Here is a 15,831-nt window from a genome sequence, read left to right as displayed (position 1 = left end):
ATAACTGTACCTCAGTTGCAGACATATTTGGGACTTCTGGGGTATTGGAGAACTTTCATACCCCATATGGCCCAAATGGCACACCCACTGTATGCATTAACAAAGAAAGGAGCCCTCTGGGATTGGACTGAGAAAGTAGAACAGGCTCCCTGAACTACAAAAAGGGCAATACAGCAAGTACAGGCTTTACAAGGGGCTGATCCCACTAAGCCTTTTTAATTAGATGTACAGATAACCCAAGAGGGATTAGGATGGGGTTTGTGGCAGAGACAAGACCAATTCCACACACCTGTAGGATTCTGGTCTCAGCTCTGGAAGGGTGCTGAAGTGCATTATATCTTAATAGAAAAGCAGTTAGCAGCTGTGTATTCTGCCCTGATGGCCACTGAAGCTATCACAAGAGCTGCCAAAGTCCTAGTAAGGACTACATACCACATACTAGGTTGGCTGAGTATTTGGGCAACCAACCCTAAAATGGGAGTAGCTCAGACTCCCACTCTGTGTAAATGGGGAGCATATATAGAACAAAGGAGCGCTGTGTCAAAGAGTCCTCTGTCCAAAATATTGCAAACTCTGTTGGGCCCAGTAGAGGTTGTGGAGGAAACTTTGGCCCAAACTTTATCCATGGAGGTGGAGGCTACACCTTTCTATGAAGGACAGGGAACTATCACTGAGCAAGCTTTGTATACAGATAGCTCTAGAATGGTACCCTCAGCATCAGGGACAGCTGCTGCTGTCCAGCCCTCAACAGATACCATGTGGTATGAAAACAGCACAGGGCAAAGCAGTCAATGGGCTGAATTGAGAGCAGTATGGATGGTGATAAAGAATGAGCCTGGGCCATTAACCATCTGTATTGACAGCTAAGCTGTGTACAAAGGTTTAATCCTTTGGATCTCTACTTGGAAATATCAGCAGTGGATGGTAGGCCACCGACCCCTGTGGGGACAATCCATGTGGCAAGAGTTATGGGAACTGGGACCTGAGAAGGAAGTAACTCTTTTCCCTGTCACAGGACATTTCCCCTTAGCCAGTCCAGGAAATGATAAAGCTGATGCCTTGGCTAAGGTAGGATGGCTGGAGAGAGCCCCAGCTACTCATGTAGCCCAGTGGTTACATCCACAAAAGCAGCATGCTGGCAGCAAAACCATGTGGATGGTGGCTCAAAGATGGGCCTTGCCTATAAAATGGGAAGATGTAGTGAGTGCCTGTCATGTTTGTCCAGTATGTGCTGAAGAGAGTCCACACCCCCAGTGGGTGACCCGTACGGATGGGCAAATAACTCGAGGAAGGGTGCCCCTGACTCGGCAAGTGGACTTTGTTGGACCACTGCCAAGGACAGAGAATTTCAGATATATCTTCACTCCTGTTGATATGGCTACTTCTGTTTGTATGGCCCCACATCAGGTAAACACCGTGATGGCACTGAATAGCCTTGCTGCCATGTATGGCTGGCCTGTAGTCAGAGAGAATGATAATGGAACCCACTTTACTGGACATGGCATTCAGAGGTGGGCCTCCCAGTTGTCAATTCAGTGGAAGTGACATGTGCCATACCATTGCCAGGCAGTGGGAATGATTGAACAGCATAATGGTCTTTTAAAAAAGGTATTAAGGCTATCTGTCGAACCCCATCTCTGAAAGGTTGGACATGGCCAACAGTCAGGATTCTAAATGAGAGACCCCACAAAGGTAGACCCTCTCCAGTGGAAGCTCTGTTGTATAGGGCTGCAGCACCTATATAACTACAAGTCACTACTAAAGATAAGCTTGTGAAGCCAGGATACGGCAAGAATGGAAATATTCTCTTACTCACCCCAACCTGTTTACAACAGGGACAGACAGTGCAATGGGAATGGCCTTGGAGATTAGAAACCCCCCCCCATGTCCCCGCCTATATGCTGGGTAGGCCTAATAGGGCCTCAGTGGAAAGGATTAGAGGAAGGCTTGCAAGTTTCACCTAGGGTGACAAGTACCTTGTCTCCTAGAGTAAAGGTAACATGTCCTAGAACAGATAAGTGCTCTATTCCAAAGGGCACATTTGTACTATCATTATGGCCAATTATGAGTTCCGCTATACTGTTACATGTAGAGCCTACAGATCCATGAGTGTTAGCAGATATGGTATGGTATCATAAACCAGGTAAGATACCTATTCCTGCAACTGTCCTTGTGGGAAAAATAGGATAATTTAGTCAGGCTCCCTCCACATTTCTTGTAAACAAGTTGTGTGTGGGTGGGTGCATGTGCACCCATGTATCTTTCTAGTCAATTACTATTGTGTGTTCTTCAGAGCTTGGGAAGCAGCACTGGCCAGCAGAGCTGGAGTCTAAAAATAGAGCATGTTTACTCTGCTGGCAGCTGCTCAGTTTCTGTTTTTCTTTAGACTTTGTAGGTAGCAGTTGAGTTTCTGAGTTTCTCTGTGGTCTGCTTAGCTCATAGTGTTGTGTGTGCAGAATAAAGACTACTCTTCTTCAAGGCTCTTTGTCTGGTTACCTAGCTCGTAGACCTGCATGTGAAGGGTTTATGAATGGACTTGAGGGGCCTGTGAGCTCCAGACCCTAGCCCTAGCTCTACAATTGGCGTCGTCAGCAGGACTATGCTACAATCCTTTCTTAGGATGGAAAACTGGCATTTATCTTACCAGAGGAGCAAGATCTTCCCCTACTGGTATCAAAAACCCTTCTTTCTTTTCACCCATAGTGTTCTGGCTGCAGGCACTTTACCAGAGTCAGCTGGGTACATACATACACTGGCATGAACACCTACTGAATATGCATTGAACTTCCCATCAGTGTGACTACAGGATTCCCATGGAAAATCATACCAATGATGACTACTAACTGGACATGAGCAGCTAATAGTTGAAGGGACAAAAGTATAGGTCAAACCTTAAGGACAAGCCTTAAGGCATATTGAACAGACAATAGGTTATATGAATGTAAGGGTCATTTAGTCTCACTTAGGGAACATCGTGGAAGATTCTGAATGCATTGATTGTATGGTGAGGGACCCTGAAGGGGTGGACTGTGAGGAAAATAGAGTAGTTTAGTCAGGCCCCCTTGCCTCAGGTCTGGTTGGGGGTGGTTCAGCCCATTCTTTGTAAACAAGTTGTGTGGGGGTGGAGCTAGTGCACATGCACACCCATGTATCTTTTTAGTTTTTTGCTATTCGTGTGTGTTCTTCAGTGTGTGAAGCAGTGGCTCAGCAGAGCTCAAGTCTAAAAACAGAGTATGTTTACTTTGCTGGCAGCTGCTCAGTTTCTCTTTGGACTTGACTGGCAGCTGTTGAGTTTCTCTTTGGACTGCCTAGCTCTTAGACGTGTGTGCTGAATAAAGACTATTCTTTGTTCACCTATGGCTCCAAGGACCTTTTTTCTGTTACCTAGCCTGTAGACCTGCATATGAAGGGTTTGTGACCCTGTCTGGACAATGGACTCAAGGGGTCTGTGAGCTCCAGACCCAGCCCTAGCTCTACAATGTCCAACAACAGATGTATAGATTTTTTAAAATGTATATATACACAACAGAATAGTATTCAGCCATAAAAAAACACTGTTGTAATCCTGCTATTTGTGACAAGATAGATGGACCTGGAGGGCATTATGTTAAGTGACGTAATCCAGGCACAGAAAGTCAGATACCACATGATCTCATTCATATGTGGATTATACATATTTTTTAAAGTTGATATTATAGGGCCATAGTAGATTAGTGATTACCAGAGACTGGAGAGGAGAGGGAGAAATGGAAAACATGGAGAGGGCAGCCAACAGGTACAAACTTACAATTAGATACAAATAATATAGGAGGAATAAGTTCTGGTGTTCCATTGCACAGTAGGGTGACTGTGGTTAACAATGGAGTTTTGAGCGTTACATACTAGCTAGAAGAGAGGCCTTTGAATGTTCTAGCCACAAAGAAATGGTAAATGCAGTAGGTGACGGCTACACTAACTACACTGACCTTATCATTATGCAACATATATATTCCTCAAAACATCAGATTGTACCCCATAAATATGTACACTTACAATGTTTCAGTTAAAATAATTTTTTTAAAAAAGGACTGAGCCAGACACTTTTAATAAAAGATGAACAACAGTATAGGCTTTCTCAAAATGAGGAAAAACATCTTCCTAGATATTTGTCCAGCTCCTTCCTATTTCTTTGTTCCAGCCTGCTTAAAGAAGCTAGTTGTCAATGCCCTCACTCTCTGAAGTTCATTATGTGAAAAATTCTATATCTTTATGAGGAAAGTTCTCTCAGCTTGAGAATTTGCTCAGCCATGTGCACCTTGAGTGTCAGGCTTTCCTAGTATTGAGGCTATTTATATGAGAACTAAGAAGTTTCTGAGAATAAGTTTATCCAAGAGGAGTATGAATCTAGTGACACAAATTTTATTCAAGAAGAATGGCTCATATTTGGAAGTGGCTGGAGATTTCTATAGAGCTCAGTGTGGGTCACATATATTAACCAACCCCAGCCTTCTGGTCCCTATGACAGTCCAATGAAAGAAGAATAAAAGGGGAGTGTATTAGTCCTTTTCTGTTGCTTATAACAAAAATATCTGGAACTGAGTAATTTGTAAGAAAATGAAATGTATTGCTTACAGTTTCTGAGGTTGGGAAGTCCAAAGTCCAGGGAACCCATCTGGTGAGGGTCTTGGTGGTAGTGACCATGACCCAGGGGTCTCACATGGCAGAATATGGTGAAGCAGAGAGAGTCTAATCTTTCATGTGCTCTTCTTTTAAAGCCCTCAGAACCATGCCCCTGACCACCATTATTAATCCATTCATTAAGGCATGGTCCTCAGAATCTAATCATATCTTTAAGGCCCCACCTTTCAATTACCGTAACAGGATTCCCCACCCTCAACAGCTGCAGTAGGGATTTAAGCTTCAATGACGTTGATGGTGGGGTGGGGCATCTAATCTACAGCAGGGAGTAAAAAGTAAAAACCACTTTACTGAATCTCCTGAAAATACTGAGAGTATAAGGCAGCCCTGCTCTATAGCCAGTATAATAGGGCCAGCCAAAGTGGGGAAACAATATATCAGCCCCTATTTCAGGTAATATTAATGGCAAGGGTTGCATCTATTAGGCAAAGGAAATGAAAATGAAAATTAAGACCCTGATCATGGGGTGGAGCAGGAAGCTCACATCACAGCCAGATTATGGGAGGACAAGATGGAAGAACAGAAATATAATCAGTCACCAATGCATGGTGGAAGAAAATGGCAGATAGTACGGGATAGACCAAAGAACAAGGGGAGACTCCATCAGGCGTAACTGTTGCTGACAGACCTGACACTGAATCTCAGCTTCCTTCTTCTCTTCTAGTGGTGTTATGTCTCCCAGTCACAGTTTTCTCAAAATTAAAATGAGCATAAGAGTTATTTTCATCTGAGTATATAACGAGAAACTGTAAGCCTGACAAATAGTGAGTGGTCAGTAAACACACTATTAACCTGTAAACATATTAACCTATAAAGACATGATTAAAAACATCATTTTCATAAGCCTGGTCCAGCAGCAGGTGGAAAGACAAGTTTACCACATTCCCAGCAACAACCAGCAATGCAAATATGATGTGTTGCTCAAAGATGCTATGGAGACAGAATCTCACAGGGGAGAGAAGAATGACAGTTATATGGGTATAATCTGATACCAGTCAACCTCTACATTGAAAAATTATGATTCTCACAACCAATCCCAGCTTACCCTCCACCATTTTGAGATTCACTCTCTTTGGAAACTGGAAAAAAATTTAGAAGGCAATTGCCATAATTCAGGCCAAAGCTGTCAAAAATTTGAACTGAAAATAGGCACTAACATTAGAAATAGACAAAAGGTTCCTGATTTGATGATCACATATTGCACACAAGCATTGATAGTCAACTATGTACCCCACAAATATGTATAACCAATTATATTTCAACTTAAAAAAAGACACAGACATAAGGAATGGAACTGTGAAAGTTAATGAAGAAAGAAAGGACAGAATTGGGTATTCCAGAAATATTGCATTAGCATAGCTAAGAGATTAGCACTAAACTAAAGAAATTATTTCTTCCCTTGATTACAAAATTCTAAAGTTCCTTAGAATATTGTGACATTCAAGTTTTGGATTGTATTCTAGAAATAAAGGACAGCTTTCACAACGTCACATAATAGTGATAAAAGAAAATATCATTGCTGAGTTACGACTGTTCGAAGTCTGTGCAATGCCTCTTCGAATCCTTGAAACAACTCTATGATGCAGTCACTACTATCACTCGCTATTACAAATGAAGAAACCAGGCTTAGAGAGGATTAGTAACTTTCCAAAATTCAAATAGCCGGTAAATATAAGAGGGAGGACTTGATTCTGGGTTAGACCTACTCCAATGCCCATGCACTAAACTGCAGTTATTACACTCCTCGTGTCTCATCAGATGATTGGTTCAAATGGAAATGGTGATGCCCCACCGGTCAAAGTTTCTTCTGTTTTCTCAACTTTATCTGCATGTGACTTTAAAGGCTTTATTTTTATACAAAATTTTCAAGCAGTAACAACAGCTGATACTACAAGGAACACTTTTTGTGAGTCAATGGGTGTCAGAGACTATTCTAGGTGGTTTTTCTGTATTATTTTGTTTAATCCTCACAGTCACCCTCTGACATTGGTATCAGCAATCATCATCATTATCGTCATCATTATCACCAATACCTTTATCATCATCATCACCATTCAGCCTCAACAAATGAGGAAACTGTTGTATAGAGAGGTAAGTGACACTGCCAAAGGATTCATTACCAGTCAGTGGTGGCATCACCAAACCTGTGCTCTAACACACAGAGGAAAATACTATACTTCCAGGATCTTGTCTCTGTTTTTCTCTGTTTTAATCGTTAAATTAAATTTTTGTCTGTCAGTTTCAGTCTATTGTTCTAGCTTGTCAAGGTTTGAACCTTGAGTCTCTCGTCTATTATATTAGGTAGCCTGCCCAGGTTTTTACCATCTTCAAATTTCTGACTTGAATTGCACTTTCTATATCTCGCAACAGAATTGAATCATGAGCATTATTAGAGACAAAATATACAATCAATATTCTCTTTGTCTCTCTGTCTCATACACACACACATACACACGCACAGCATACGAACATAGACACTCACACATAAGGTCTTGGATAATTTGTTATTAAAGATAATCACAAGTTGATTTTATTCTATATTTATTGTCTGATAAAATCCTGCATTAAGGTTTAACAAATTGGCTTGCTGATAGGTTAAAAAATTATTAAGGTATCAAGCTATCATGATGTCTTATTCCCCAAAGCTAAAGACATGTACTATATTTGACTTTTTCAGACATAACATCTTCATTGCTTCCCCAGATATGTCATTGGGTTATTTCTAGTATTTCTGTGATTTTGGCATTTGCTGGAGCATCTTAAGATAGATGGAATCAAAATTGGTAGTGTTTAGTTTTGAACATATAATGATGTTCAAGTGGAAATTGCTGTAATCTGAATATATGAACAAATGATATGCTTTTAGTTTTTTATTTTTATTTTGGAATAATTATAGACTCACGAGAAGTTGCAAAAATAATACAGAGGTCCATGTATACTTCTTCCAGGTTCTCACAATTGTAATATCTTACATAATTATACCACAACTTCAAAACTAGAATATTGACATTGGTAAAGTACAATTAACTACACTACAGATTTATTGAGATTTCACCAGTTCTTACGTGCACTGATATGTAGTGTGCGTGTGTGTGTGTGTAGTTCTATGCATTTTTTCAAATGTATAGACTCACATTACCACCATATCAATCAAGATACAGAACAGCTCCATCACCACAAGAAATTTCCTTGTGCTACCCTACCCATAATAGCCACATTCTTCCCTATGCCCCTAAATCCTGGCAACCATTAATTAGTTCTTCACCTGTATAATTGTCATTTCAATAATATTATATAAATGTAATCACATAGTATGTAGCATTTTGAGATTTGCTTTTATCATTCAGCATAATACCCTTGGGACCCAACCAATTCGTTGTATAGTTTGTTCAGTTTTACTACTGAGTAATATCCATAGTATGTATCCATGACAATTTTAATCACTCATCCATCAAAAAATGTCTGTTTTTCACTATTTCAGTTTTTTACTATTACAAACAAAGGTGCTATAAACATTTTAGTGCAGGTTTTGTGCATGTACATTTATGTGCAGGTTCTTGTGTGGACAAATGAACAAAAGTGTGACTGCTGGGTCATATTAGTAATAGCATGTTAAATATTACAAGAGAGTTGTAAACTGTTTTCCAGCATAACTGTACTATTTTCCATTCCCACCAGCAAGGCATGAGTGATCAAATTTCTCCACATCCTTACCAGTATTTGGTGTTGTCACTATTTTTAATTATAGCCATTTTGATAAGGGTGTAGTGATAGTTAAGTGTGGCATTTTATTGGTATCTTCCTAATGGCTTCACAACTTTTCATGTGCTTATTAGTCATCTTTATATACTCTTCAGTGAAATGTCTGTTTATGTCTTTTTCCCATTTTCTAATTGGATTTTCTTACTGGGAGGTTTTGAAAGTTCTTTATGTATAATGCGTAGACTTTCTTTTGATACGTGGTTTGCAAATATTTTTCCCAGTATTCTGTTGTTGTTGGTAGAGTGTTCTATAAGTGTCAATTAGACATGTTGGTTGATGATGTTGTTTAGTTCTTCTATATATTTGGTGATTAACTCTGTAGAAGTTTTATCAGTGGGTGTGTTCAAGTCTCCAACTCTAATTGTGGATTTGCCTCTTTGTTCAATTCTGTCAGATCTCTTCATGTATTCTCTAGCTCTGTTGTTTGGTGCGTACATTTAGGATTGCTATGTTTTCTAGGTGTATTTACCCTTTAACCATTTTGTAATGTCCTTTATCCTTCTTTGTCACTGGTAATTTTCATAGAAATGAAGACTACTTTATAGGAGATATTTACACATGCTATGTATTTATATATCATATCCATATGTGTACATATATGTGCATAGATATATACATCTATATCTATACACCTAACCCTATGTAGGAGGGTATTTCAAAAAGTTCCTGGAAAGATTTATATTATCATTTAATTCTACTTTTCCATGAACTTCTATTATATATATTAAATCTATATACCAATATCTAGCTATTTATCTATCTATGGAATAGTCATTTCTAATATTTTTGAATCAGTGCTTACATGGTATTACTTATTTTATTTTTGTAATTTCAATCTTCTTATAATATTTGAAGAGAGTTGATTTTTTTAGTCTACTTTCTCTTTTTAAACTGGTATATTTAGGTAGTTCACATTTAATGTAAATATAGATATGTTAGTACTAAATCTGCCACTTTATTATTTGTTTCCTCTGTTCATGAGTCCTCTTCTCTCCTTTTCATGCCTTTCTGTGGATTAAGTTGGTATTTTTTAGAATTCCATTGTGATTCATTAATAATGTTTTGAATATATACAATTTTAAAGATATATGTATAAATAGGTAGATGGACATATATAGGTAGATAGATAAATAGATAGATAGATAGATAGATGTAGATATAAATATACCTGCAGATATAGATATAGAGATATTCTCTCTACCGTATCTCCATCTGACAATGTTATATTATTTGTTTCAACCATCAAACATAATTTTAAAATTTAGAGAGAAAAACATTAGTCTGCTATATTTGTTTCTATTTTTATCTTTTCTGCTGTTCTGTATCAATTTTTGATGTTCAATATTTCCTTTTGTAATTTCATGTCTGTTTGAAGAACTTACTTTAGGCATTCTTTTAAAGAAAGTCTGCTGATGATGAATTCTTTTAGTTTTCACTCATCTGAAAATATCTTCCTTTCACCTTCTTTCCTAAAAAATCTTTATTTCATATAGAATTTTGAATTGATAATTCTTTTTGTTTTTTCTGCACTTGAACAGTATCACGCTACTTCCTTCTAGACTCTGTTTTTGGAATAGAAATATGTTGTCATTCAATATGTTGTTCTTTTATAAGTAATGTGCTATTTCTCTCCAGCTGCCTTAAAGTGTTTTGTTTTTTCTTTTATATTTAGTTGTCAGAAATTTGAATGTGATGTGTTTTGCTGTTGACTTGTTTGGAATTTAGACTATTGGAATTTGTTCAGTTCTCTATAGCTTTTCACCATCTTGCTAAAATTAGGAAATTTCCTTTCATTATTTATTCAAATATTTTTCAGTTCCATATTCTTTGTTTCTTCTTTTTAGACTACAATGGTAAAAATGTTTTTGTTTTTCATTTTTTTCTCATTTTTATTTGTTTATTTTTTAATCGAACTGTATTGATTGTACATATTTATGGTGTACAGAGGTATATTTCAATACATGTATACAATGTGTAGTGATCACATCAGCATAGACAGCAATATCATCATCACAAAAATCTATCATTTGTTTGTGATCAGAGCATTTAAGCTTCTCTCTTTTAGCCAATTGACAACACACAAAAAATTGTTCTTAATCATAAGTACCTAGTACTACTGTACACCAATAGAACTTATTTTTCCTTTCTAGTTGTAATTTTCTGTCCATTAATCAACCTGTCACTATTCTTCCTGTCCTTTCCCCTTTCCTGCCTCTTATAACCATAGTTCTACTCTCTACTTCTAAGAGTTCAACTTATTATTATTATTATTATTTTTATCTTTTTATCTGCCACATGTGAGTAAGAACATGGTATTTCTCTTTCTGTGCCTTGCTTATTTCACTTAACATATTTTTCTCCAAGCTCATCCATGCTGCTACAAATGGCAGATTTCCATTCTTTTTTAATGGCTGAGTAGTATTCCATTACATGCATATACCATATTTTCTTTATCCAATCATCCACTGATGGACATTTAAGTTCATTCCAAATCTTGGCTATTGTGAATAGAGCTGTGATAAACATGGGAGTGCAGGTATCCCTTCAACATGTTGAATTCCTTTCTTTTGGGTATATACCCAGTAGTGGATTACTGGATTGTATGGTAGTTCCATCTGTAGTTGTTTGAGAAACCTCCACAATGAATGTAGTTTTGTAATCCCACCAACAACGTGTAAGAGTTCCCCTTTTTCCCTTGCCAGCATTTGCTATTTTCTGTCTTTTTGATACATAGCCAATCTATTTGGGGTGAGATGATAATCTCAGTGTGATTTTTAATTTACATTTCTTTGATGTTTAGTGATGTTGAGCATTTTTCCATATACCTGTTGGTCATTTGTATGCCTCCTTTTGAGAATTATCTTCACCCATTTTTTAAATCAGAATATTTGTTTTTTACTATAGTTGTTTAAGTTCTTGCATATTCTGTATATTAATCCCTTGTCAGATACATAGTTTGCAAATATTTTCTCACTTTTCACTGTTAATCATTTTCTTTGCTGTGCAGAAGCTTTTTAGTTTGATATAATGCCATTTTTCTATTGTTGCTTTTGTTGTCTGTGCTTTTGAAGTCTTATTCATATAATCTTTGCCCAGTCCTATGTCCTAAGGCATTTCTCCTCTGTTTCCTTCTAGAAGTTTTATAGTTTCAGGTCTCACATTTAAGTCTTTAATCCATTTTGAGTTAACTGTGGTAAACAGTGAGAGAAAGGGGTCTAGTTTTATTTTTCTACACATGGATAGTTTTCCCAGCACTATTTATTGAAGTGGCTGTCTTTTCCCCAATGTATGTTCTCAGCACCTTTGTCAAAAGTCAGTTAGCTGTAAATATATTTCTGGGTTCTCTATTCTGTTCCATTGGTTCATGTGTTGATTTTTATGCCAGTACCATGCTGTTTTGGTTACTATATATTTTTCATATATTTTGAAGTTTGGAAGTTTTGTGCCTCCAGCTTTATTCTTTTGCTCAGGATGGCTTTGGATATTTGGAGTCCATTGTAGTTTCATATGAATCTTAGGGTTGTTTTTTCTAATTCTGTGAAGAATGTGACAGGTATTGCATTGAATATGCAGATCACTTTGGGTAGTATGGTCATTTTCACAATATTAATTCTTCAAATCCATGAACAAGAAATGTCTTTTTGTGTGTGTGTGTTCTGTTTAATTTATTTTTATTTAATTTTAATTTTGTAATTTTTAAAATTTTAATTTATCAATATGCAATCTAGTTGATTTTCAAGTCCCTTTACCAACTCTTCTCATCAGTGTTTTAGAGTTTTCTTTGTAGAGATCTTTTGCCTCTTTAGTTATATTTTTTCCTAGGTATTTTATTTTTTTGGTAGCTATTCTTTGTGGGCTTGCTTTCTTTGTGTCTTTTTATAATTTTCAGTTTAAGTCTATTTTATCTGATATAAGTATGGCTATTCCTGCTCTTTTTTGGTTTTCCTTTGTATGGAATAACTTTTTCCAAACCTTCACTATTAGTCTGTTTCTTTACAGTTGAAGTGAGTTCCTTGTAGGCAGTTCATAGTTGGATCTGGTTTTTAAATCCATTCTCCCAGTCTATATCTTTTAAATTGGGATTTTTTTCCATTTACACTTGAGCTTATTAATTAAAGGTATTGCCTTACTACTGACATTTTATTACATTTTTTATGGTTATTTTTAAATCTATGTTTGCTTCCTTTCTGTCTCTTTCATTGTCTGTCTTTGCTGCTTGGTGGTTTTCTGTAATGATAAATTATAGTTTCTTTCTCTTTCTGGTTTACGTATTTCCTCTACTAATGAGTTTTATTATTTTGTGTGTTATCATGATGGATGGTAGTTATCACTCTTTTGCTTTCAGATGTAGGACTTCATTAAGGATTTCTTGTACGGTTGGTCTTGGTGGTTAATTTCCACAGTTTTTGTTTGTCTAGGGAAAACACCATTTCTCCTTCATTTCTGAAGGATATCTTTGCTGGTATTTCAGCACTTTAAATATATCATCCCACTCACTCCTAGGCTGTGGGGTTTCTGCTGAGAAATTTGTTCTTAGTCTTATAGGGATTCCCTTATAGATTATGGCATGTTTTTCTTTTGCTGTTGTTATAATTCTCTCTTTGCCTTTGCCTTTTGGCAATTTAACTATGATGCATATCAGAGAGGTCCTTTTTGGATTAAGCCTGCTTGGGGATCTGTAGTGGACTGAATTATATGCCCCCAAAACTCACTGGAGCTTGAATTGTGTCCCCCAAGTTGTTCATATTAGAAACTTGCCCACCCCCCCGTAACTGTTGAGGGTGGGAAATCCTATTATGGTAATTGAAAGGTGGAGCCGTGGAAAGGTGATTGGATTGTAGGACCATGCAGTAGTGAACGGATTAATAACGCTGGTTATGGGAATTGTTCTACGGGCTTTAAAAGGAGAGTCTCTCTCTTGCTCTCTTTCTGCTCTTTCTGCTCCATGATCTTGCAATGTGAGACGACTGGGTCACTGTCACCACCAACAGATGGACTTTGGACTTCCCAACCTCAGAAACTGTAAGCAATAAATTTCATTTTCTTATAAATTACCAGTTCCAGGTATTTTGTTATAAGCAACAGAAATAGACTAATAAAGGATCTTTGAGCATCTTTGATCTGGAAGTCCGTATACCTCAGAATATTTGGTAATTTTTCAGCTATTATGTAGTTAAGTAGGTATTTGATGACTTTTCCTTCTCTTCCCCTTTCTGAATACCCATAATATAGATGTTTGAATACCTAAAGTTGTTCCATCTCATGGTCTTTCTTCATTTTTTAAATTCTTTCTTTCCTTTTTTTTTTTTTTTTTTTTTTCTTCTTCTGTCCAGTTGGGTTATTTTTAAAAGCCTGTCTTCAAGTACAGAAATTCCTTCTTCTGTTGATTTATCCTGTTTTCAAGTTTTCAGTTTTAATTTTTATTTCATTGAATATTTCAGTTACAAGATTTCTGCTTGATTCTTTTTTGTGATATCTATCTCTGTTGAATTTTTCCTTCAGATTCTGAACTGTTTTTCTCATTTCATTGTGTTGCCTACCTGCATTTTCTTGCATCTGATTGAGTTTCCTTAAGACTGTTATTTGGAATTCCTTTTCAGATCTTTCATAGGTTTCCTTGTCTTTAGTGTCTGGTACCAGAGAATTATTGTATTCCTTTGGGGGTGTCATGTTTTCTTGTTTTGTCATGTTTCTTGTATCCCTACTTTGACGTCTAGGCATCTGGTGGAACAGTTGCTTCTTCTAATACTCTGGAGTAATTTTTGAAGGGAGAGACTTTTTCCTATAGATGTTTTCTGTAGTGACAGTTGGGTAGGGTGTTTTCAGTTTGGTTCTGGGTGAATGCAGTAGTGTAGTCTCAGATCATTTCTTTGACTTTATTAAATGTTGGAGTTGTGTTTCAGTGCCTCTGTGGTCTAGATACTGGGGCACTTGGCAGCTCCTCGCCAAAGGAGGTGACACTGCACTGGATCACAAGGGTCATGGACAAGGTCTAGAGCTCTTGGGAGAAGTGTTGGGGTGCTCTACTCCTTCTCAGCTGGGAAGGCTCACTGGTGCCCTGGACAGGATTGTGTGCCCCTGACAGACGCTTTGTGGTGCTCTGAAGATCCTCAGCTTAAATGTATGACCTTGGGCAAGATTGCCGGTGTTGAGATTAGGACATTAGATTTTAATAGACACAAGGAGGTGCTCGAGACCTCCTCAGCTGAAGTGGGAAACTCTGGATCAGTTCACTTGGGTTTCAGGCTTGGCTCTGTAACCCCAAAAGAAGAGTTTTGAGCACTCTGCAGCTCCTCAGCTAAAGTGGGCCACACTGAAGAAAGTCACTGGGTTCTGGGGCTCCCAAGAAAGATTCTGGTGTTCTCTGCCACTGGTCAGCTGGAGTGGGCCACTGTGATCAAGGCTGCTGCAGTCATGGGTGGGCCCCTGTGTCCCCAAGAGGGATGCTGGGGTGCTCTGCAGCTTCACCATTGGAGTTGGCCACTCTTGAGGTTGCTGAGGTCATGGGAAGGGCCCTGCAACCTCAAGAGAAACACTGGGGTGTTCTGCACTACCACTGTTGGAGTAGGCCACCCATTGCAGTTTGGGGTGGGACCCTCCACTCCCAAGGGTAATACTGGGTCACTCTGAAGCTCCTCAGCTGGAATGGGCCACTCTGGGTAAAGTTACTGAGGTCATGGGTGGTACCCTGTGCCCCCAAGAGAGATTCTGGGGTTCTCTGTAGCAGCCTATCTGAAGTTTTCCACTCTGGGAGAGGCTGTTGTAGCCACAGGTGGGCCACTGTGCCCCCAAGGGAGACATTCGGTCACTCTGAAGTTCCTCAGCTGGGGTGGACTGCCCCATGCAAGGTAACCTTAAGAGAGATGCTGGGCCCCTCTGCAGCTCCCCAGCTGGGGTGGGGATTCTTGAGTGGGCTCACTGGAGCTGCAAATGGGGCTCTGTCCCTCTGAAAGAGGCATGTAGGCACTCCAAAGTTTCCCAGTTAGAGTGTGCGGGTCTGGTTGAGTTTGCTGGAGTTGCTTTGGGACTCACTGTAGCTTTGAGAGGTGCACAGACATTTCACCAAAGAGAGCAAGTCTACGAAGAGTGGCAAAAGGCTCTGATTGGTCATCTCTCTAGCTCCAGAAGGTGCTTGCACTGATTCCTACTTTCCTGTGGTGGAGGCTCTACACTGTTCTTAACTACCTGTTCCCAAGGTGCAGTATGCCATGTGGGTTTGGGTGCCAGAAACCCAGCTTAATGAGGGGCCTCAGAGGGCAATGGAGATGGCTATCCTGAATTTGTTTGCTCACTAGCATTTCCGTTATTCCTTTGATGTACTATAGTGCTCTCCTTTAGTTATTTTCATCCAACTAAAGTTGCATTTTCATTGTTTTACTTGTCTTTGTGGGA

This window comes from Cynocephalus volans, chromosome X, assembly GCF_027409185.1.
Source record: "Cynocephalus volans isolate mCynVol1 chromosome X, mCynVol1.pri, whole genome shotgun sequence".
Lineage (NCBI taxonomy): Eukaryota > Metazoa > Chordata > Mammalia > Dermoptera > Cynocephalidae > Cynocephalus > Cynocephalus volans.
The sequence above is the reverse complement of the archived record's forward strand: the minus strand, read 5'-3'. Positions refer to the sequence as shown.